The 24,886-nt window shown below is 52.0% G+C and overlaps 1 protein-coding gene across 1 annotated transcript in view; it reads left to right on the top strand.

The window, feature by feature from the left end:
• Positions 1-11,387: 11,387 nt before the first annotated feature.
• Positions 11,388-24,886, top strand: part of GALNTL5 (polypeptide N-acetylgalactosaminyltransferase like 5) — a 111,652-nt gene continuing 98,153 nt past the window's right edge. Inside the window, exons 1-2 of the mRNA XM_035029847.1 lie at positions 11,388-13,402; positions 16,350-16,430. The gene's annotated coding sequence lies outside the window, so the exon portion shown is untranslated. The remainder of the gene's footprint in view (positions 13,403-16,349; positions 16,431-24,886) is intronic.

Here is a 24,886-nt window from a genome sequence, read left to right on the forward strand (position 1 = left end):
GGTGAAGGTAACAAAAATCATGTGATGGGAGCTCACCATTAAACAAGGAATATAAACAAATAGGTCCATTTGACCTGAAGTTGTTGTACTATGTTTAATATTATTTTATTACGGTAGTAAATTCTATGTCTGCAGGCCAAGCCTACAGAGCTTCGCAATGAGCCTTTCCCAAAAGCTGGTGTTGCCGCATCCAGAGAAGGAGGGAGATGGATGCCGAATGGACATACTGCAAGCCTGGAGCCAGGAATCCCACTCTGAAAGGACTACATGCTTCCTGGCTGCCGCCCACAGCCCTTGGTTTTGAGCCACTGAAAACAGAACTGCTTTGAATTTGTTTTCTGCTCTAACACAAGGTGTAGGCATCTCTGGCGGAGAGCAGATGGGCCTGTGGCTCCCCAGAAGCCTTCCCTCCCCTGTAGCCGTCAAATGCTGCCTGCCCCAACATTCCTCCAGGAGAAAACCCTTGTTGTCCTCTCGGCCTTGCCCCTGGCCAACCCTGTGACCCCTGGCAAGTCCCTTCCCCTCCTCCAGGCTGCCTCCTCATTATGAGGGGTCCCCGGTGAGTCCCACCTTCTCTGGCACCTGGCGGGGAAGTCACCCGGCTGAGGTATTCCCTTAGACCGGTTTGGTACCACTGCCCAGCATTTCCCTCTGCCTGTGAGCTGAGAATATCCTATTACCTGTGCCCCACGCTCATTTCGGAATCTCAAAATACACTTAACAAGCAAAGAAGAGAAAAGTGACAAGAAAAGGAGCTTCTCTGTTCTCCTGGCACTCGCTTCGTCCCAGGAGCACCCAGCATCTCCGATGCTGGCCCGTCTCCGGCGAGGAAGTGGAAGCTTGGGTGGCACTGTCAAATGCCCGGCGTTGGAAGGACCCCAGCTCTGTGGCTCCTGCCTCACTCATGGCCCCTCGAAGCCCACCTGTCCTTCAGGAAGCCCTGCTTCCCTACAGTCATGGTGCCTGAGCCTCATGGAGACCCAGCCTGCAGTCCTCTTCTACATTCTCAGAATTTAAGAATTATGCAGGGTCCCCCGGGTGGTCCAGCCAGTTAAGCATCTGCCTTTTGTCTGCCTCATGACCTGAGCCCATGATCTCAGGGTCGTGGGATTGAGCCCCGTGTCAGGCTCCACACTCAGCAAGGAGTCTGCTTGTCCCCCTCCCTCTGCTCCTCCCCTAACTCCCGCACTCTTTTTTTCTCTCTCATTCTCCCTAAAATAAGTAAAATCTTTTAAAAAATTATGTGTATATGTTATATATATTTCTATATGTTATACTAAAATAAGTATGTATTAATTGTATAACATTAGTTATTAAATAATATCATTAATTATGTCACATATAAACCTATTTAAGATGTTAATATATTAATTATTACACATTATAATTGAGTAACGTGTTACTAGGTTATATTTATAGCTATATTTTAATATATAATTATGTAACAATGTAATCAATAGACTGATCATATATAATATTAATTATTATATACATTATATGTCTTTGAGAAAGAGCGAATGTGTGTTGTTTTAAGTCACTATGTTTTAGGGTGTTTTGATATTTGATAGCAAAGGTGAACTGAATGGTGAGAGATGCTCGAGGCTCCTTTGCAGACTCTAAGCCTTACCAAGGAAGGGTTCCAATTGTCCTCTCTGAGCCTTGCACAGTGCCTGGCACACAACCTGCCTTCGATAAGTGTCTGCTAACTTAATAAGAGAAAGCTCTGCAGCTATTTGGCAGAAGACCCAACATAGGATTTCCCAATTCCTGGTTTAGCACTTAATCTAAGACTCTGTTAATTAAAGAAAAAATGAGAAAGCACCAAAGAGTAAGACCGATGCAGTTATAGAAGGCAGATTATTTTTGAGATGAGAAGGATAAAGAATTGCTTTCAGTGACCTTCATCTAAAAATTTAGAAGCCATGTAAAGAGTACAGAGACCTAGTCAACCCCAAGGGCAAACCGCTGGAAGGCAGCTGGCCAGACCAGGGGTTTTGTCTTCGTGTGCCCCTCATGTGGGTGGTGTCTGCTCCCACCCAGCGGTCCTCACCGCCCACCCTCACGCTGCCTGGACTGGTCACGGGGCATCAGAAGCCAGGGCTGGGGTGGGGCCAAGCAGAGACATCAAAAGCCCAATTAAAACACAACCGAGAGTTTTCCAGGCAGGCTGGGCGAGAACAGTGGTGAGGCATGGACAGCCTAGGCTCGTTTGTCCATGGTGAGGCTAGGAACCCTTATAATAAGAGTAATGCTATTTCACAGGCTTGTTTTTGAGATAGAGAGATGGCTTATATAAAAGTACATGCCAGCCACATAGCAAGTGCTCCATCAATATTAGCTAAATCTGATGACAACCATGCCATCCCAGATGGTATGTGATAATCAATGAGATTGATAAATCATAGCTACTATGAATGAAACTACCCATTGAGGGATGCTTGAATTTGGAGGAGGAACCTCTGGGGTGTTTGTTTACACCGTAGGCTGTAGACAAGAATGGGGCCAGGTGATGAGAGCCTCAAGCCCATGACCCAAAGGCTGTGTGCATGGCCCATGCCGCAAGGCAGCATGGAATTAGGCGGAGGGTTTCCAAGTCAGCCCAACAGACAGAGAGCTGCCAGACCTTCTGGAGACCGAGCTGGGCTGCCTGCTCCCTCTCCCCCTGTCTCCACTCTAGGTCCAAGAGAAGGTACTCCGGACAAGCAGGATCCTGGAGCTGCTACCCCAGCCTCATTACACCTCCGTTTTCTCGATGCCCTGCCCAGCCCCACCCACCCTGCTAGGATTTCCAGTCACAGAGAGGAGGGGAAGCAAGACCCAGATCTGGGGGAAATGCAGTCAATGAGTGGTGGACAGCAGAAACCAAGACAGACCGGCAGGCCTTGGGCTACCCTCCTGGGCAGTGCTGGGGTGTCCTGGCCCCTCGAAGCACCTGCTCGTTTGGCTCTGCCACAACACGACTGGTAGTTCTCGGTCTGTTGCCCCAGCATGCTTCGAAGGCAGGGACCCTGTTGTATTCGATCTCTGAGGCCATCACAACATGATGCCACAAGCAAAGTGGCTTAAAACAACAGAGCTGTATTCTCTCACAGTTCCGGAAAGCGGAAGTCTGAAATCAAGGTGTCTGCAGGGCCATGCTCCCTCCAAACCCTCTAAGGGAGGATCCACTCTTGCCTCTTTCAGCTTCCAGGGGCCCCAGTGAGCCTTGGCTGTGGCTGCCCCACTCCAATCCCTGTCTCTGTCCTCACAGGACCTTCCCTCAGTGTCTGTGCCCACATAGCTCTCTGCTTAGAAGGGCACCAGTCATCCTGGACTCAGGGCCCAGCCTAATGGCCTCATCTTAACTGGGCTAATTATACACACAGAGACCCTATTTCCAAATAAGGTCACATTCACAGTCACCAGGGGTTCGGACTTCAACATATCTTTTTGGGGACATAATTCAACCCCATAACCCTGTTCATCTCTGTATTCTCAGGGCCACCACCTCACCTGGAAAACAGATAGGAGTTGACTGGTTTCCCAGAACTAGCTCTAACCCTGCCTACCTATAAATATGATTCCCGGCAATTCCCCAGCCCTCTCTTTCTTTCAAAATGGAGAAGTTGGTGTCCCACTTTCTAAATTCTCCCCTGGCCCGGTTGCATCCTTCCTCCTGCGTGCACCCCCCACCTCCCACCGGGCACAAATGGGGTCACTCTGGGGCTGCCCTGAGCTGCACCCTGCAGCAGGCCCAGCCCCCGCTCCTCCTCCTTGGAGGAGGGTAACAGAGTTGCAGGGCTTCCCACAGCTCAGCCTCATGGGAAAAAAGGCTGGACCCCGGGGGTTACCAAGAGCAAACTGGTCTTTCTGGTACATTCACCAGCAATGTTGCTGCCAGGTCAGAGTATACCAAAACACAGAGGCCCTGGCAGAAACCCCAAAGCCTGGATGGTATTTGATTGGTCTGTGACAAGCCATGAGCTGGCAGAGAAGGCTTTCCTGTCAACAGGAAGGAAAAGAATGGAGATGAAATTATTTTCAAAGTAGGCAGTGGAAGAGAGAGAGAGAGTGAGATTGGGATTAACCATTCCTCTTGGGCTACACCGGCTGGAGGGCAGGCAGGGCAGGCAGGGCCCCCAAAGATCCAACCACTTCCTCTGCTCCACTGCACACACTCTGCAGTGGGGTCTCTGAGGGTTCCCCGTGATCAAGCCTCAGGGACACAGCCTGACTCTCATGTGTCTCCTCTGCCCATCTCAGAGCAAGATCACAGGCAGCCAACCAAGCAAATTAAGGACTCTGCCTCAGCTCTTGCTTGCTCAGCATCTCACTGGCCTTTGTCCTACATTTTAAAAGACTTGACACCATTTTGACATTTGGTTTGGTGTCGTGGCGTTTCAAGATGGGTTGGTCCACCGGCTTGAAAGAAGGAGGAGACAACAGGTATTTCATGTGCGATCATATTCACTGTTCAGGGTCAGAGGGAGGGTAGCTGGAGGAGAATGGGGAAAAGAGCACCAGATCCTGACCCAGGTCTGAGGAGTGTCCACTGCCCTGCTCAGTAACCTGAGTCGCCCCCATAAAAGTAAAATGGTGCCCAGACACAGAACATTGTCGGCCGTGAACTGAACAAATCAAAACGGGAAAACCGGAAAAGTAAAAGAAAATAGTCAAGAAACAGCATCATCTAAAAGCACATGTATTTGTCAGAATGGTTTTAGGGGATACAAACCGACTTAGAAGTCACGGGATGAAGTCTGAGCGGGCGAGAAGGTGCTCACAAGTACAAAGTGCCTCCATGGTCCTCCCATCCATCGCGTGGTTAGGACACCCAGAAGTGTAACCCCTGGCTGGAGATTAACCATAGAACATAGCTTTGCTCGGGTTCATCGGAAGAGGGCAGCTCAAAAACCAAAAAAAAAAAAAAAAAACCCCAAAAACAAAAAATACAGGCAGGGAGAGATACTTATCAAGCAACGAGAATCCTAACATGGTATGTGGAAAGATGCAATGTTGAGCACACAAACTATATTGGGTGGCTGCTTCTGGCTTTGCTACCTGACTACTTGAGATGTCCTTTGGGTGAAATAATGATCCATGATGTCAGCAGTGGTCATTAGGGCACTAGGCAGTAGTCAGAGTCTGGTTTGCACAAGGGTCTTGAACCCCTCCACTGATGGGTACTAAGAGTGAGAACCGGACAGGAAGGCTAGGCTAGAATAAAGAATACATTCTGCTTCCCCGTGTCATCCAACCATGGGGGATGTGCTTGTTCTCAGCTGGGCTGTTTGTAAAGTGGGGACAAGAGGACAAGAAAAGGGTACATCCCAGCACTAGGGTACACCCCGAGGCACGGAATGGTGATTCAGCAAATCCCTGAGTTTTGTGCACGCTGTGATTATATCACTAGAATTGGTCCATGGAGATCTGTGCACACTCTGCAGGGTAGAGGCTTCAAAGAAGGGGACTTCTCTATCCATTCTCTTCCTGCCATTTCCCTCCAGAGGCTCAGGGCTGGCCTACGCCTTAGTGGCACTCAGCCAACGTGCTCTGCGCACGCGTTGGGAGGCTGGAGGGCAGGCACTCACCGTTCTGCCATATTCACATCCTGCGAGCTATGGAGGTGTACCCAGTCCTCACTGACAAACCCTGGAGCCACAGGGTTTGTCAGGGGCTCCATCATCGAGGGATTTGGCTTGAAGCCTGAAGGTCCCGATATCATACTCCGGGCTCTACAAGAGCTTACGCTCAGGGCACCCAAGATGCACCAGAGGGCTGAATCAAGAAACACTGTGGCCTAGCAGGCTGGCCCATACGGGGCTACCCTGGCTGGGGGCTGATGCAGGCTCTCATCTTTATTTGGAAGCCAGCAGTATCCTATGTTTAGCAGCCAAGGACATCTCAGTGACAACTGAAAAAGTGCACATGGTAGATAATGATAGATGGATAGATAGAAAGGCAGATACGTAAGTAGATGGATGGATGGACAGATGGATGAACGGATACCTAAACAGATAGAAAGAAAAACTCACAGGGAAGAAGAAACAGATTAGTAATATTAACACTGGGGAAGTTGGAACCTGATTGTTTTTAAATCACTGTAGGCATAAGAAGCACCTGGAGAACTTATCAGAAACATGGAACCACGGTCCCACTCCTCAGCTGTTCTGATTCAGTAGGTCTGGGCTGATGCTTAGGATTTTATATCTCAAACACACACTGGGTACTTGGACTTAAGCTGGTCCAGGAACCCCACTTTGAAAAACCCTGCTTAAAACCCTCACCCCACAAATCTTGTTCAAGGGGTGGAAACTGACCAAGGTCAAGGCCAAGATCAAAACTGATACCCCCCACTATCCTGCATAGCACCCCTTTCCTTTCCCTGAGGCTCAGTCCACGGTGTTTTGGTGATGTGACCCCAGGTAGTGAGCACTCAGGGCACGCGGTCCTCCGCCCCAGGGGGCAGCAGGATAGCTCCCATTCCCACCTGCAGCCGGACCATGCCCCCCTCCTTTCTGGAGTCCCTGGGTAGAGTGGATCTGGCTGGATGGAAGTCACAGGCCCCCCTCCAGTGTGGAGGGCGCCAGGTCTCAAGCAGCGCGAGGCTTCCCTCTGGGGACTCCGCGGGCAAAATCATCACTAGCGACAGGACTGTCCAAGCCAAGTGGTGTCTCCACAACCTTTTGCGACCAGCCAGCTACTCCTGGCTCTATTTTTAGTTTGTCTACAGTGACTGTGAAGGATTTCTGGAGCACCACTCCCAAGAGGCCCAGGGAAAGGTGCCTCCTGTCCGTGGCAAATATTGGGCCACTGCCTCAAGCCCGAGCTCCTCTGTGCCTGCCTCAGTGTCCCCACAGGCTCCTGCAGGGTCCTTCTCTCTGAAGCCCTCCACTCCCCTGTGGCCTCCTGCTCTGTCACTGGCTTGTCAACAGTTCCAAAGACCCACAATATGCTGACCAACAGTCATCAAGTAAAATACAGCTGCGATATATGAATTTCAGCATTAATAGGGAAGGAATTTCTTCTGAGACGGAAAAAAAAGGAAAAGAACACCCCTGCTCAGGCCATCAGTGTCTCTGGCAAAGCTCTGGCTGAATGCCACACCCAGCTAGGCTTCTAAAGAGCTATTTTCCAAAACCATTCCCACCACCTTCATTGTTATTCCTGCTTTACATTCTGGATGAAGGCTAAGGGAAGAGAACCAGGGCAAGGCGCCAACCCACAGTGACTCTAAACAAGGCGCCCATCCCGTTCCTTTAAAGGCCCAGTGCAACCTCAGAGGAGTCCACACTCACCCTTCTGCTTCCTCTCCTGCCTTCCACCTTCCCTTTCCCCTGACAAGACCCGAGAGCGTTTTCCCAGAAAGGTGATCCCAGCTACCTAAGAAAGAAGCTAACACCAAGCCAGGCCTCATCCTCCGTTAGGCCCCATGGCCATTCTCCCTTCGATGAAATTCAATTCATCAGTTACTGTAGTGGCTGATTCCAAGTCCCCATGACCTGCTATAGCCCGTAGGCCGGAGGGCCTCCCCTAAAATGGACTCCTCCTTCCTGGTGCCTCAGGGCACAGCAGGTGCTCTTGGTAGCGAGGAGGGTAAAGATGGTTAAGACAATCAGAGCCTGGGATGGAGGTGTGCAGGGGTTATAACACCCAACACCCTAGGTCATGGTTCTGTTTATGCACCAGATATGGGGGTAGAGACTGAGGCCAATTGTGTCCAAAAGGGACTTGAGCCAATTCAGTGCATAGACAAGCTGTGTGGACACACTAGAGACCCCGGGAAGCCTTCACCCTGCTGGTGGACTGGATGCCACCCAATGACCCACCCACAGGACTGCCAGGGCCATGGTATCTCAGAAGCCACTCCTCAGAATCCCAAACATCCTTGGAAATGGCCTTCCCGGGACATCAGAGATCAGCTGGTGCTAGGGCTGAGGAAGTGGACGATTCCCCTCTGATTCACCATGGCTGGGCCTGAACTCCCCACCTCTCCCTTGCTTCCTTATACCAACTACCCTGAAGCCATCAGGTTAACTCAATCCGTGGCTTCCTCCCCATCCATCAGGCACACGGCTCATCCACCCTTCCCTCCAATGTCTCACGTCTTCCCTCACCAATCTGCTCCTATCAGTATTGTGTTCAGCCCCTCAAACCCTAATCTCTGGATATTTGCAAGAGCATTTGAGTTGGCCCCCTGGCCACTAGCCCTCCTTCCACGAAGGCACTTTGGGCTCTGCTCCAGGGGCTAACTCTCCTGATGTTGCTTTCATCACCTTTAACTGCTTCTTAATGTGGAATCCCCTCCCCCCCCCACCCCCGCCAAGACAGCAAGACGCTGACTTAGATTCAGCAGTCTATCCTAGGCAGTGAGGGAATGAGGCAGGAGAGCCAGATGAGCCAGTAAGGTACATTAATAAATGGACACCAGTGTGGGCAACCATTCCTGGACGCCACTGGGACCCTCCGGGGTTTCCTGTGGAACATATGGCACCAGGGAATGGGGAGGCAGGGGGCACCACCCCACCCGCATCCCTCCTTGGCTGAGGGTTGCCCCTTAGGGCATAATCCCAATCCCTCACTCTCACCCAGGCTGCATCGGGGCTGAGCAAACTGGCACCATCCAAGAGGAGTCCTTCAAGAAACCCAGAGGCAAACTGTGGCGTGGAGTGGAGCTGTCCAGCAAGGCTCCATGAACTCTGGGTGAGCCACGGGGGAGTGGGGCAGGGCATCAAGTGCATCCATGGCAGCTTCCCAACGCCTTCAGAAGGAAGTCCTCACTCCCTCAGGGTGCCCTCTGGGGTAGAGCTGCCAGATAAAAGGCAGGACACCCGTTCAATTGGGATTTCAGATAACAGTGAAGGATTTTTTTTTACTGTAAATTTTCCCAAATGGTCCACGGGATACTCATATACAAAAAAAAGTTATTTGTTGTTTATCTAAAATTCTACTTTAACTGGTCATTTAATATTTTTATTTGCTAAGCCTGGCAACCTTGCTTCAGAGTCCTCCTTGATCGGGCCCCAATCCATTTCTGAGTACCCTGATTCTCAAACCCTTTCTTCCACAAGAAGGGGCTCTGTGCTGTACCTGAAAGCAGTCATCCAACCCCCAACTCACAGAGGTGCTCAAGCTGGTTCCCTGGTGGGAGTAACCCAGGTTCTCACACGTGTCTCGGTCCCGCCCACCAGCTCTGGGTTGAATGTCTCCGTGAACACGTCAGTCTGCTGTCCCCTCTCCCAATCTCCCCTCTGAAAAGGGGTGCTGCCAGCACCAGTCATCTGATGCCCTTGGGTCATGTGCTAGCATTTGTCTGAATGCCGTATTTTCCCACCTAGAGTATAAATCTCACCTAGCCTGACACAGTGATCAACAGGCCATTACTAGATGGTCAGTGAGAAGACCCCCTGGTCCCACCAGCAAATGCAAGCCCTATAAGGAGGGAGACAAAGCCCCACTCTTGCTCCCCTAGATCTCACCATCAACCAGAGCAGTACACATGTGTTGTGGAATAATTGAGTCAACAGCACTTTCGGTAAGGGATGGATCATGCCAGAAGGTTGTTTAAAGCAGCCAAAATCATGTCCAGCAAGCAAGAAGGGTGGTCAGAGTATTCCAGCTACACCGTGGCCTTTCCCCTCTCACAGTGTGGCCTCTTAGTCCTTTTCTGGGTTCTGGATTTTGTCCCACACTAACCACTAGCTGCACCCCTCCAGCGACCCCAAGCATATACCCCACACTGTAGTTGGCCTCAGTACAATATGGCCTGACACTGGACAGTGTCCCTTTTTTTTCTCTATGTCTCTTTAAAACCAGTTGCTCTGATGTCAACATGGTAGCCATACATGTTTATATCACTTTAAATTTGCAAGAGCGTTCCCATGACTTATTTTATTTCACATCTCCACAAGGTAGGCAAAGCAAATTATTATCCCTGACAAATGGGAGAAAGTGAGTGGTAAAAGGCTCCCTCAAGGGATCACCGCTCCAGGGAGACTTTTAACACCCATGTCTAATTTTTCATTTACAAACATGATTAAAAACGTCTCATGTTAGCAGTGTAAACAAGAATCATCCATTCTAAAATAGAATGCTTACTCCTGCATATTTGGGTCACCACCCTGGTGGCCACGCAGCAGCTAGTTACCTGCTCCCTGAGCTTCCCCCAGCGAGGAAGGGCTGGCTACCTCCTCACCTCCTCTCAACTAAAGGCTGCTCCCTCCGCTCCCTCCAGTACCCATCAGACCTTCTCCATGAGGGTGTGGGCACACGTGGAAGGGAAAGGAGCTGCGTTCAACAGACGCCGAAGGAAAGTGCCTCATGGGGTTCAGTGGGAAGTGAGTGACAAGCAGCCCCACCCCAGTCCTGCCCAGTCGGAGGCGGGCCTCGGAGGGCGGGACTCACTGTGCGCTCCCACCCTGTGCCCAGGACCTGTCATCCCCACGGAGAGAACAAAACCACATTCTTCATGGAGCCCTCTACTCTTTGCGTATGCGGGTGTCCGTGCGCGTGCATCTGCGTGTAGTGTGTTTGAACAAACATTCACTTGGTTGGTGGAGGCCAGGGGCGTGACCCAGTCGGGGGTTTCTTTCGGGTGCAGGTAAGGGCTGCGCCGCATGTCCTACCACCTGACTTGTCCACAGGGAAGCTGGGGAAGGTCGCGGGCTACCTGGGTAGGCAAAACCCAGGGTGGGCACACGACCCTGTCCGGCGCTCCCTCGGGATGGACAAAGTCGAGCCGCAGACCGATCGATGTCGCCAAAGTCCGGGCGGGGCTGCCGGCGTGGCCGGGGCTGAAGTTCGACGCAGCTCTGCACGCGTTAGGGAATCCCGAGTCCCCAAATGCCCGAAATGTGCTCGGGGGGGTGGGGGGCGGGCTAAGGGAACAGCTGCAGAATAGCTCCCCGACCCGCGCCCAGGCACACCGCGAGGGGAATTGGGCAGGAGGAAGGTCCATTTGGGGGCGCAGCTACACAGCCACACACCCCTCGCCCGCTGTCCCCGCCCACCGCCCCTCCCCTGCGTCCCCGGCAGCCGCGCGCGGCTCCACCTCTCCCGAGCGCAGTCCACACCGTCCTTTTTCAACAAAACAACACTACGCACCGCCCACAGCACCCGCACCGGGCGGGATCCGGGGCTACGCCCAGCCCGCCACCAGCCGCGCCCCGCGCCCCCTCCCGCGTCCCCGCCGCAGTCGGTCGCCGAGCCCCGGCCGCACACAGCTGGGGACAGAGCCGGAGCCTAGGCTCGGCGGCCCAGCTCGACCCTGCGCCGCCACCCATCCCCGAGCGCCCCAAGTGACAGGAGGGGCACGCACGGCGCGCGCGGGGCGTCCCGCGTTAACCGCTTCGGCGCCGGGGTCGACAACGACTCGAGGGTGGGGAGCTGGGGACCGCGCTGCGGGCACTCACCGGGATGTGCACTCGCAGCGAACGCCTCTTCTGGCTGGGGTTTTTTTTGCCACTGCTCCCGCCAGGGCTGGAAACATCTTTCTTCTTCTTGGTGTCCATGGCCGCGCTTCCCATAACTTGAACCAGAAGTTAATTCCGGGTGACTCGTTCCTGCAGTTCGGTCCTCTCCTTCCTAGCCCGGTCCCTGCTGTCGGCCTCGAGCCGCGCGCTCTTTATTATTATGCTTCCACCCGAAGACACCGCGTGGGGACTTCCCCGGGGAGGGAAGGTGGCGCAGGTACCTCGGGCCGCCGCCACTGGGCCCGGATGGCGGTCGGCGTGAGCGCGGAGTTCACGTGTCCTCTTCCTCCTTGCGGGCTCAGCGGTGCAAAATCAAAGCCAGAGGCTGTCCTGGGGCTGGTGTCTCTCCGGGTTACGCGTGGCAGAGGTCTCCCGCTGGGTGACAAAGTTTTCTCCCTTTTGCAAAGCGAAGCAACATTTTCCACCCTCTCAGCTCCTCCCACCGATTCCCAGAGGTGATCTGAAAGGCAGGTGCAAAGTAAAGACAGTAACGTGGAAAACAAGCCTCCCGTGCCTGCGCCGAAGCGGACAGTCCGGCGAGAGGGAGCCAGTCTGTATGTAAATAGAAGCCTCGGCCGCAGAATGAACCAGCCGGGAGCCTGGAACTCGGCCCGTCCCCCTTCTGGGCGAGAGAGGGGAGGAGGGAGGAGCAGGCGCAAACGCGAACGCCCCGGCAGTTGGGCTCCCGCTCGGCTGCACGCAGAAGTTCTGGCGGCGGCTCGGCTCGCCGGGCCCCGCCAGCCGGAGGGCGCGCCCGCTGCGTCCCTCCAACGCGCCGCGTCCCGGGGACAGGGAGCCGGCAGTGCGGGGCGGCGCGGCCGGACGCAGGCTCGCCGAGCGCGGGGCGGTGGAAGGCCGCGTGCACTGAACAGGAAGTGCACGGCGCGCGCCGCTCGCCCGCTCCCCGTGCCGCCCCCGGGTCGCCTGCCCTGCGGGCGGGGTCTGCCCTCCCCTGCGGCCGCGGCGGCGCGGGACTCGCTGGGAGCCGATTTCTGATGCATCTCGGCCCCCCGCCACTGTCGACGCCCGACCCTCGGAAACGCGCCCCCGCGCCCTGCCCCGCCACCCCCGCTGCGGCGGAAGCCCCGGGTTGCGTGGGGATGCGCACTGACCCGCACTTGCTTCCGGGGAAACCGCGGTCCCCCGTCCCTCTCCACCCGGCGGGCGGACCCCAGTGCGCCCGGAGCGCGGTCGGTGTTGCCGGGAGTGCGGCTTTTCCCAGCCCACCCTACCCGCCCCCCCTCCCCCCGGCTTATCTCGGGTTCGCCCAGAGTTGCGCAGTGGGTCGGCGCTAAGTGCGGGCGCGATATCCGCAGCCCGGCCCGCGGAAAACGCGGAGTTCCTAGGACTGCGGAAAGCAGTGGGTGCGGAGAGGGCTGGAAACCCCGGGCGAGGCGTCCACGTGCCACCGCGTCGCCACTCTGGGGCGGCCCGTAGTAGCCGAGGGCCGGGGGGCTTGGGTGGTGCGGGCCCCCTTCCGAGCGCCCCGGGATGGCGCGACCTTGGCTCGCGGCTGGAAATGGGATGAATGCTCGGTCGGGAGACGCCTCCTTCCCCGCTCTAGGTTCTGAGGACGTAGTGACCCCAAAAGTCACTGGAGCGCCCTGAATGCTGGCGTCCGCTCCGCCTCTCCCCCTCATCAGAGAAAGAACGTGAGGAGGCGGCCTTAACTCTTGTCCAGGTGTGGGGATTTGAGGAGTTCTCTCCTCAGAGGAGGAGGGATTAGCCCGCCTCGGGGACACCCCTTAGGTGGCGCCTCCCACGCAGCCAGAAGCCAGGTGTTTCAGCCATCTTTCCTGTGTTCCTTCCATCATCTGGCGTGCAATCCCCTGCAGTCTGGGTGGTTCCTTGGTTCCATGGGGTTTTATATCTTCCTTCTCTTTCTCCCCTGCTCTCTAGTCCAGAATGAAGCCAGACTGGAAAATCCTGGAGCGCTCCTTGCTTGACAGAAGGTAAAGATGCTCTGGAGGGAACTAGTCTGGGTTCAAAAACCAAGTGGCCATTCTGGCCCCACGGGTGTGGAATTTCACACGTTGACCTTTTTCTGACTGGCTGGTGGGGGGCGGGGGGGTGACATGAGCCTGCGTTATTCTCCTAAATGCTGGAAACACTGCTTAGTAGCAGAAAAGGAGGGGGGGGGGTGCTTTACCTTGTGACTAAAGGAGCCCACCCTTACCTGCTCAAAATCTTCCCCAACTGTCACATAAATTTCATCTCTTTAGCTTAACATTTTAATCCCTGTCACAATAATAATTTTCCAGGGCGTGGAAATCACCCCATTTGACGAGAACTGATTTGGGAAGGAAAGATGGAGAGGTGGGCAGGAGCAAGTAGACAGAAGGGAAGTCAGGAAGAGCCACCAGGGAGGATTCAGAACCAGGAAGCCACTGTTATTGCTGTCAATAAAGGCTTTGCCTGGGGCCTGTCCTGGTTGATGGGCAGTGGTTAGCAGTTCTAATAGGTATTTTTGTCAGTTGCTTTGTATAAATATGCCCAATCATTCACTAATAAAATTGATGTGTTCTCTGAGTTTATTTTGCGGAGTGCAGACTTCAGGGCCTGGGGATCCTAAATTAAAATGTTGTACCATACTGCCTGCATTTTAAGAGCCTTTTGTTGTTGTTGTTGTTATTACATATGTTAATAGTTCTGAGATCTGCGTGTTTCTTATAGACCACACCAAAGAAGAAGCTTACCAGACATTCTTCTTCCTTCTGAAAAGATATTAATAAATTGATCATATATCTTCCAATCAGTGGAGACTTAGAAGTGAGTTTTTGTGATTGTTTTGCTTTGGGGTGCCTTCTGAAACCCCATCTTTGCCTCCCCCTTGCTGCACACACAGTTATTTTAGCCAGTGGCTGAACGCTGCATGCCAAGCAACTGCATCCATATGATGACCCTTGCTACTTGATTGTTACTGAATGCGCTGCCCTATGACTCCCTTCTCAAAAATAATGCAATACGATCTGTGCTGAGCACAATATCAAAATTTAGAATAAAGATAAGCATTCCTGAGTTTGCCTTTTGCTCAGGTCAACACCATTACTGATCCTGTCTTTATGAAAAATTCTGACTTTTGGGGGTATAAAATAAAGTTTGTATACATACACGTTTCTATAGATTATATATATAACAAGTTTATATACATAATAACCTTATATGTGTATTTATACGTGAAATATAAAGATTATATATAAGTTCATATATAAGTTTATAATGCATTATATATATAGCGAAGCTAGCACACAGGGTCTGAGTAAAGTCTTAAGTCACCAAATATCTATGTGGTCCTCTACATTTTCCGGTGCCCTGGCAGTTAGGCTAAGAATGTGTAAATAATTCTGGCCAATGAAATGTGAGTAGATTTAGTGTGTATTATTTCTGAGTCAGGCAGTGAAGAGTCAGTATGTCTCCCTCACTTTTCTTTTCCTCTGCTGCCATCATCTTAAAGACCACATGTTCCGGATGGTGTCCAGTAAGAAGGGGAGGGCAACTTGCTTCGGACTTGATTGAAGTGGGTTAAGCCACTGAGATTTTGATTCCACAGCATCGCCTTGCCTATAAAAAAAAAAAAATTGCATTGAAATATTACTTATCATGATGACTGAGTTTTTTGGCACCCCCTTAAATTTTTACCCAGAGGCATCCACCTCACCCTGGTGTGGCCCTGTCCTTCTGATTGATGGAAGGATGAGAAGTAGAGGCTGGCCAGGATTGTGGGGGGCCCTGGGAAGCACCTTGGAGGTTCCAAGAGTGTGATTTCAGTCCTACCCCAGCACTGCCACTGATCTGCTATGTAACTGTGAGCAAGTCACTTCCTTCCCCCTTCTGCGAGAGAATCTTCTGACGATTTCTAAGGCCTCTTTAATGGGGAGCTTGTGTTTTGTCTTGATTATATATATTATACATCTTTGTTAATTGTATTGCTCCGGTAATCCCTTTTTTATTTAGCTTTTCAGAAATGCCATTGCACAATGAATTGAAAATTAAAAACAAACAAGCAAACAAAAGACCTCTGGTCCTTCGCCACAGATGGCTTAGGACAGTGCTTCTCAGAGAAAGGGGGCTTGTGGAAGATGTTTCCACTGGGGTATCACTAGTCCAGGCTGATAACAATGAGAGGTACAGGTATACAGCACCTACTATGTGCCAGTGCTGGGGCTGTTTTACAGGTTTTAGTACATCTACGGGAGGAGATGCTATTAACCCCATTTTATATCACACGTGTGTTTGTGTAATTGCTGGTCCACAGTTTTTCCCATTAAAATCCCCTAGAACTCTCAGAGACATTTTACAGAAGAGGGAAACCGAGACCAGCTGTCAGAGCGTGCTCTGATATCCATTTCACTTCTGTCTATTGATTTTAATTTGCAGGGCCCTCTGGAAAGAAACTAAAAAGCATGGCCCCCTCTGCTTTTAAAAGCTTTGTATGAGGCTAGCGGTACTATTTAGGAAACTCCTTCAGGGTGACCTTGGACAGGCATCAACAGCTTAGCTGCGTAGGTCTGTATATTTAGGAAACCACTCGCTCAGTTCTGTGCAGAAAGCACCTCTCGGAAAAATGAAACAGGGTCTGGCCTGTGGACTCTGTGAATGCTTTGCTAATGCGTTGGATACCAGGGAGGCAGATGATGTCACTTCATCACGAAAACCAAGGCTAAGGGTCACATTCAAATGTTTATTTTCCTTTAAACACAGGCACTGATTATGTAACCTTGTGAAAGCTTTTGCTGCCACCGAGGCCACTAATGTCAACGTGAGGGTAGAGGTGGAGACGCACTCCCGACCAGCTGGGGAGAGCTGCTTTGGGGCAGCCTATCCCTTGATAACATTTTCCTGGGTCCCTTTTGATTTTACGGGGACCCACACAAGCCACCTCCTTTTTCTGTGTTTCAGATTGCTCTTCCTCCATAATGCCAGTTGACCATGGGTCGTCCTGCTCATGCAATCCAACAAGTACTTTGGATTAAGATAAAGGTAAGCTCTGTGGCAATATTCTCCCAACGGACAGACTTGCTATTCACTTTTTTTCTCTAGAGAACAGCCTGGTGTCTTGACCGGCTCGGGGCCTAAACACACACTCAGCAGTTCTAAAGAATGACAGATTCAGCAGGCAGGATATGTGTGACCCACAGCACTGTGCAGTGGAGAGGCATCTATTTGCTAAATAAAAGAATAGGTAATCCCAGCAATTATGTCCCCTTCCTTGACTAAGGGTAGTAGTCACGTAAACAGCATTAGCTGGGAATGAAGTCTTTGGTTCCACCAATGGCTGCTTTCATAACTGCTTTGTAGAGTGCCCATGTAACTTTTGTTCTGGTGATCCAGCATTTCCTCCCGTCCAGGGAGTGGGTTTGGGCTCCCTGGGCTGCAGAATTTGACTAAAGGTCTGTGTATGTTGGTTCTCGACTTCGTTCTGAGCTTTGAACGCACTATCAGCTTGGAATATGGCTCATGACTGATTTCTGACCTCTCACTCAACCTATCATTTTGGGGAATGATAAAATAATGCAAATTAATTACAGTAATTTCCCAAGCGAATAAAATTTCTTTGGCAGTTCTACTAGCCCCAAAGTTCATATGCTGCAGTACAAATACAAACATTAACTTGCATGAGAGGGTGTTTACCGGCACGACTCAACAACCATTTGCTCATGTAACTTGCAGCTGATATCCAGACCTGGCCACTAGAATGTCAGATACGGTTTTTCAAAAGACTGCAGAAAAAATCCATTTACAGTGCCTTAGGATTGGCCATGTTTGGAGAGCGGAGCTCCAGCGTGTCCTGGATTTTCAGGTGTTTTACAGACTAGAGCTCTTGACATCTACCCGTCACCACAGATGCAGTTTCCATCCTGACTCTCAGAAAGCTGTGTCCCTCCCAGAGGGCCCAGCCACACCTGGAGTTAAACCCGTGCACAAACTTGCCAGCGTCTATCCCTGTCCTTGAACCTTAGCACTTCATATCACAATCAATAAATGCCTGTTTGGTACACGGACAGAGCCTTACAAGATGCTCAGCTCAAGGGCTCTGGTTGTACAAGGAGGCTGTCAAGGACACAGTGATTTTTGACAATCCTCTTTATGCCATGTGGGTCAAAAATGTATTTTGCAAGATGTTCCTAAATATAACTCTGAAGAGTTGCATGAGGTCTTGGGAGAGAAACTCTGTGCCATGCCGTGGGCTTGCTAAAGGTCATTTTAAATCATTGCAACACACACTCCCAGTGCACCATTGTGCAAAAGGATTTACTTTGTTTTTGTTTTTGTTTTTTTCTATCCCTATTCATTGTAGCATTTTACCCTCTAGGTGAAAAAGTAAAGCATAATTACAAAGTTCATTGTTCTTTGACCAGCCTGAGAGAACACTTTCCTGTCATCGTAGCTTATTCACACATGATGCAAGGGGTTTCGAGAATCTTGTGGACATGGGTGCAGAGTTTCTTGGGACAACCGGAAGGACATTGAGTGTAGCCAGGCTTGTGTGGGGGGCTCAGTGCTAATATGGAGCACTCGCGGAGACCCCCGTGCTCACGCTGGTCAAACCGAGGCCAGCAACCTGTCCAGTCTTGTGGCTAGGATGTGAGCACAGAAGCTTCAACCCGAGCTTCGACGATAGTCTACATCTTGGTAGGATCATTGGTTCTGAGTCTTTTCTTTAGCTTTGCAGCCTTAAGAAATTGACATAATTTGTTCGCCAAGAACGGAGATAGCTAGAGAATTGGGTCATTTTAACCACTCCCTTGTGAGAGACTGGTTTTTCAGCCTGTCTGAAGATCTGTTCTTTTGCGGGGGGGAGGGGGGTGTTCTTGTGTGGTCTTTTCCCTCTACCCTTAGAGCCAGTCTCTGTCCCGCCCCTACTCTGGGTTGCCGGGAATTAATGTCCCAGGATCTTTAGCCAACTGATCCCACTTCGTGTCTGGCCAGGTTTGGCCAGAGGGGGGCAGTTCGGGAGACTGGAGTATGGGAGCAGGAGGGAGGCCAGGGGTTCTTCTTGCCTTCTTTTGCCTTGGGGAGCATTTCTTTCCTCTGTGGCTCCAGCCCCACCAGCCAGACCCTCCCTCAGTGGCTGCCAGGCCACCCTGACTATGGTCCCAGAGCCCAGTGGACATTTGAGTGGAAATCAGGGGGACATGAGGGAGGGAACCAGGTGGGCAGCTGCGGGGGAAGATTTTAGGACAGGTCAGGAGGGCAGTGTGGCTGCGGGTGGTGGGAGGACAGGTGGGGCTTTATGTGGGGATGATGTTGGGGAACATCAGCCAGAAGAATGGCACGATCTGGCTTCTGTTCTGAAGGATTGGCCTGGAGGCTCTGTGAAGGAGAGAGTAAAAGGAGCTGTGACCGTCACCCAAGCAAGAGACACCGTGGCTCAGACCACGAAGGGAGAGACAGGGCGGTGAGGAGTAGTTGCTTCCGGGTGTATTCTGAAGACAGAATCCCCAGAATTTGCTGATAGATTGGGCACAGGGTCTGAGAAAAGGAAACAGGTGACATATGGCTCTGAGGGTCTTGGCCCGAGCAGCTAGAATGATCCTATTTCCTAGGAAGGGAGGCTCAGGGTGAGGCCGGGGAAGCGGGGAGTCTGCTTTGGGCTGTAGTAAGTCTGAGGTGCCTGTAGGGACCTAATCGAAGATACCTGAGCCACAGGGAGAAGTCTGGCTGGAGACATCAGCCCACCTGGCATTTCAGTCCAGAAGTGGGAAGAGATGGATGGATGGAGTGGGGGGGACAGTCCATCGGGTGACAGGAGGCTCGTCACGTGACTGGAGGGAGGGGTGCCCAGAGGCACGGGCAGGGAGCTGGGGGATTCTGGTTTCCCCAGGAATATGGAGCAGTGGACCCTGTGATGGCAGAGAAGGTGCAGGGGTTGGAGGAGAGACGGGAAAGCAGAGCGGGGAGGTACCGCGTGGGGACCTTTCCGCGCACGAGTAGAAGGACGCGGTGTGCATCTGCTAACTCAGCAGCATGTCCTGGAGGGTGTGCCTAGCAGTTTGCAGAGAGCTGCCCTGTTCCCGGAACTGGCCACGACGTAGTATTCCACTGTAGAAACGCCGCATAACTTACTTGATCGTGATTTGTTATTTATTACATGTGTTTATTTAAGCAGTCCCCTCCTGATGAGAATTGAGCTTGCTCCCAGTGCTGGAATGCTGACACACACTGCGGTGTTGTGAGGGACCCGCACTCCGAGTGATGCAGGTGTTGCACCGTCCACCTCGAGAGGCAGGCCGTCTGTCCTTCTTAGGTGGACGGCATGCAGTCCCACCAACAGGGCGCGTGCAGGCCTGTCTCATGAGGTCCAGCAGCCAAGTCGCTTTTCTAACTTTTTGATATTTGCTGAAAATAGTGTCTCGTACTTGGACTGTGTAGTTTTCTTGTTCTGAATGAGGAACAGCTTTTGTGCATTCGTATTTGCTTCCCATGAGTTATCTGTCTGTGCTTTTGGCCCTTTCTCCTGCTGGAGCTAGCTCTTTCTCTCACCTGCTTGCAGGGGCTCTTTATACCTTCACAGAATTAGCCCCGTCAGTGCCGTGGATCGCAAGCATTTCTTCCCGGTCTCTTTGTCTTCTGACTTTGTTTATCTTGCCTTTTTTTTTTGCATGCAGGATTTTCCCCTTTTTATGTGGTTTGTGTTACTGATTTATTTCCATGGCTCCTGAGGTTTTCTGTCACATACAGAGGAGTGTGGTGGGAGGGGACAGGCTCTGGACTCACACTTGCCTCTGCCACTCCCCGGTGGTGTATCTGCAGGCACGTTGCACAACCACTTGGTAAACACAGGATGAGTGTCTGGGAGTGCGTAAGCACCTGCACGTGGGACGTGCCCCTTTCTCTTCCTCAACGTCAGTCCCAAAAGCAGAGCGCACAGCAACGGCATGTTTGCTGTTTGCTTTCCGGAATTCTTCTGGAAAATCACAGCACCCATAATTTCCTGGGCATGTGCCCTGTGGCCCCCTGAAGTCCACCTGGCCTGTGCTCAGAGGCGATATATTCACCCCAGAGGAGAGCTTACGTCCTAGAAGCCTGTTCCAAAGTTGCCGTCGGTCCCGGGGCAGCCGAGAGCCTGGCTCCTCAGAGAAGAGGTAGCATTTCTCACAGTGCAGCCCTCAGGCACTGAGCTCCTTCCCCACGCTCTGATTGGGCAGTTTGGGGTAGGCCATGTGCACCTGCTGGTTTGAAGTTTGAGACCTGCTGGTCTGACCCTTCCAGCGATCCTTCTCTTGGAAAGTACTTTGGGAACCAGGGACACAACAGCTGCACAATTTGCTCTGTCTTTCCAGCCAAGAGAGTTGCAGGCACGGTGCCTGCCTGTCACCCACCAGAAGGTGTGTGGCTATGGAGGGTGCCCTCGAGAAGAGCCCGTCCCCCAGGGTCACCAGGCGGGAGAGCACAGCTGCTTCCCCCGGAGCTGAACTGAGCCGCCCTCCCAGCTGTGTGCGCTGAAAGCCTGTCTAAGTCCCGATGGGGGGACAGGTGGGGAAGGGGATGCCAACATGCACCCCCTTTCCATTTCACGTGCACGACCTCTGCACCAAGGCTTCCCTGAAGAGAGATTATGTTGTATGAGATGTAAATGTGAGTTTAGGGTTTTTGACTTTATAAGTCTCTCTAGAGACTTTTACATTATTGAACAACAGAAGAATGAGTCAGAGGCCTGGAAGTGAGATACCACTTAAGGCCCAAGTGGAAAGAGGGAATTTTATGAAGGCAGAAAAGGGATCACATGGGATTTTAGAAAGTATGGTAGGCGTTGCACTGGGACTCCGGAGGGAGAAGGGCAATGGAGTTATTTGGGGGTGGTGTTTCAAGGAGGGCATGAGACCCTGCAAAGAAGTCTGTTTCTACCTAGAACTGGTCCAACCAGAGCTGTGTCTGAAACCCCGACAGACAGGACTCGATTCTATTAGGGCAGGGGCTGAGTGTGGCTAGCCAACATGGGGATGTGATAGTATGAAACATAAAAAAGCCGTATGTTAAGATCTCCAGAGAGAAATTCCTGTTTGGTCTTAAAACCAACCACAGTGGTCTTTCTCCTAAACTCTTGGTTCATTTGGTCCTCGTGGGCCCTGGAATGGACCCTCATGTCTTTCTCACGGGTGGGCCGAGCACAGAGCATCAACGCTGAAAGCTGGAACCCACCCACATGTGTGGTGTCCATTCATTGCTTTATCCTCCTCTTTGGGGGATCTTGCCTCCCCTGCTGAAGGGGCTGTCCCTCCGCCTCACGGTTCTGGTCCCTGCCCACCGGCTCAGCCAATCACAACCACCCTCACTTGGGGAGCCAAACAGAGCCCTGCCCTGGGATTCTAACTGGAGCTGACCAAGCCCCCTTCCTCCCCACCCCAAGGCTGCAAGGCTTCCATCTGGAGCTGCCCCCCTCAAAGGACAGTAGCCTTGGCCCCTGAAGAGTAGGGCTCTCAGAAAGAGTAGGGAAGGGGGGACATGGAAGCCTTGGCCCCTTCACCCCAACACCATTTCCTCCTCTCCCTCTCCCTGTGAGCCAACAACATTCCATCTTTTCCTAAGATAAGGTTGGATTTCTGCCTCTTGCAAGACAAGAGTCTTGACTAACAAGCATCTCACTTTTAATTAACTTAATTTTGTTATTCTTTCTAGAACAGGGTGGGGAGGAAAAGAAGGGACACAGGAAGGGAGGAGAGAAGCAAAGAAGGAAGGGAAGGCTGTATGTGCAGAGTTTGTAGCCCACAGGAGTGCCTGTTATCTGGCTGTTACAGCCTGACCCCTCTGCCCCTCGGCCACCTTGGCCACAGTCTTCACTGTGGTCAGGTAGCCTGGCCCTCGTGGCCAGCAGCCTCCCGAAGGCCCTGCAGGACCAGGCTGTTGATTCCCAAGCCCATTCTGGATATCGGTGGGAACGGAAGCCTCCGAGGCCGTGAGACCTGCCATCCATGTGGGTGGTCAGCTTCCCAACTCCACACAGTGTTTGCGGGATGCTAGGGCCATTTTCAGAGGCTCAGCTCTAGCAGAGGCATTGGATAATCTTGCAGGTCTGGTATCTCTGATGGGATCGGAGTGCATAAATCTTCTCCCATAGGAAAAGAACTTTGCCCTTTGCGCTTGAAGAAAGCCTGCTTAAGCTTACTAATGACTAGGATTATCAAGGTCCACTGGTAATTTCTCAAGTTACCTGAGCAAGAAAAAAAAAAAAACACCAGTGATCACAGAAGCTAAGACCCAGCATCATCAAGCGCACGTTGGTCATTTGCTTCGACAGACAGAATTCAGTCCTTTTTATTTCTGGCTAAACTCCCGTGGCTCTGTAACCAGATACCTCCGGGCTGGGAGGAGAGGCTGCTCCAGGACGGAAGGGTTGTTGGGTTGATGTAAATGGTCAGATTTCTGGTTCAGAGAATTACCAAGACCTGATGAAAAAGAGCCCATTTTCCTTTTGGTTTACTCTTACCACATCCTCATTTTTTTTTTTTTTTTAAATCCTTGTATCTCTTTGTGTTTTTACATCCAGATTCACCAAGTGGCTAATCTTAGGGCTACATGAGATCGCAAAATGCCCTGCCTCCCTGTTCTACCAGTGTTCTGCTTTCATTGAGAGCAAGCGAACAGCACACAAATAAGAGCATTGTAATAGTCCACTGGGAAGATCTGCATTTGCTCGAATGATTTTCCTGTTGCTCAAAATATTTTGGAAATCCTTTTAAACCTTTTGTAAATTTAGGGCAGTTTGTGAGGTGCAAAAAAGCAAAAATACCAATGTCATTAGACTTCCAGTGGAATACTTGTGCAAACATCTAGCCAAATCGTCAGCGTAGATGAGGCACGCAAAGGATCCAGTAGTGAAATTCCCACATCACAGTGTCTGTCCACATCCCACTAGCCAGTGAATGTTGCTCCAGCTGACCCTTATTAATGAAAACTTGGATCTGTTTCAGGCTGAATTGCTAGGATCCCAGGGATTACTCAGTTCATCTCTCTCTCCCTCATTAGACAAAGAAACAGTAACTTCAGAGGCTCCCATTTGCCGGCATATCTGTGTCAGTTGGGATCCTCGGGGAGGTGGATGCCAAGACAGAATTAGACATGGGGACGCCTGGGTGGCTCAGTCGGTTAAGCGTCTGCCTTCGGCCCAGGTCATGATCCCAGGGTCCTGGGATCGAGTCCCACATTGGGCTCCTTGCTCAGCGGGGAACCTGCTTCTCCCTCTCTCTCCCTCTGCTTGTGCTCTCTCTGTCAAATAAATAAAATCTTTAAAAAAAAAAAAAAGAATTAGACATGTACAAGATTGAATGGGGGCACTGTCTGTGCAGGGTGCAGGGGAGAACGAGCAGGGGTAGTTGGGGAGAGCCTCAGACCATGGCCCAGGTCTGAGGGACAGTGGAAAGGGCTGGGTAGGAAAAGCCTCAGATCAGCACAGTTCTGAGCACTGTTCACAGCGAGACCAAGGAGGGGGTGGTCAACACACACGAGTGGTCAAAGACATACTGTGGACCCCATGTGTTATGTCGTTGCCTGGGGACAGCCCGAGGAAGGCACGGCCTCTGAGGCTAAGCGGGAGGCTCTGGGGCTTCAGTCAAGGGTGCCTCCGTGGCAGGGCCTTTGGAGGGACAGCTGGGTGTCATCTCCGTGGCCACCACATCCCCCGTTGCAACACATGGATGCACGATTCTGTGCATGTGTAGGGAGCAACTCCCCTGTGGTTTCTTAGGTCTCTCCTCTCACTCTTGGGGATACTTAGAAGGGGATGGATGGGATTAACTGTAAGCCACAATTGCTGCGGCTGGTCTGGGTGCCCCATGGGTGCCCATTCCCCCCCGCCCAGCCCCCACAGTATCCAGTCTAAATGGCCTGCCTGGGCGTGTGACCCAGACCTTGGCCTGAGGGCTCGGAGTCCTTTAGAACCACACCGTCCTTGGGCCAGGGCTGCAGGGCCCACAGTCATGCTGAGCCCGCACGAGGGAGGAGCCGCACAGGTCCCTGGCTTCCACGTGTCTTCCTCCCCCAGCGCATTGTACGAAAGCACGCTAACTCCTACTGCTGATCAAGGTCAACTTACCCCACCAGGAGAGCGACTTCCTTCCTTGCCCACCGGGCCCTGGCTGTGCGGAGCCAGAAGTGTCCTGGTGATAGCTATAGCCTGTAGTTCAGTAGGACCCTGGCTGTGTCCCCTGGCAAGAGAGTGTCCCCTTTTGGAACCCAGACTTTTAGCTCTACAGAGCCCAGAGTTGCAGGGGCAGGAAGCAAAGAGTCTCCCAGCAGGTCACTGGGGCGACTCCATAGTCCACGTGTCCACGTGTTCTTCCCACGGGAGACACAGTGCCACGGAGAGGTCTCCGATTGAAAGCACACGATGCACCTGCAAGGTGTTCCTTCCCAACCCTGCACAGCATCCCCTCTGAGCTTCAGGGACTCCTTCAATCCCCTATCCCGGCTCTCTTTGAGCCTGGCTGCCTCTGGAT

This window comes from Mirounga leonina, unplaced genomic scaffold, assembly GCF_011800145.1.
Source record: "Mirounga leonina isolate KUSES-001 unplaced genomic scaffold, KU_Mleo_1.0 Mir_321, whole genome shotgun sequence".
NCBI lineage: Eukaryota > Metazoa > Chordata > Mammalia > Carnivora > Phocidae > Mirounga > Mirounga leonina.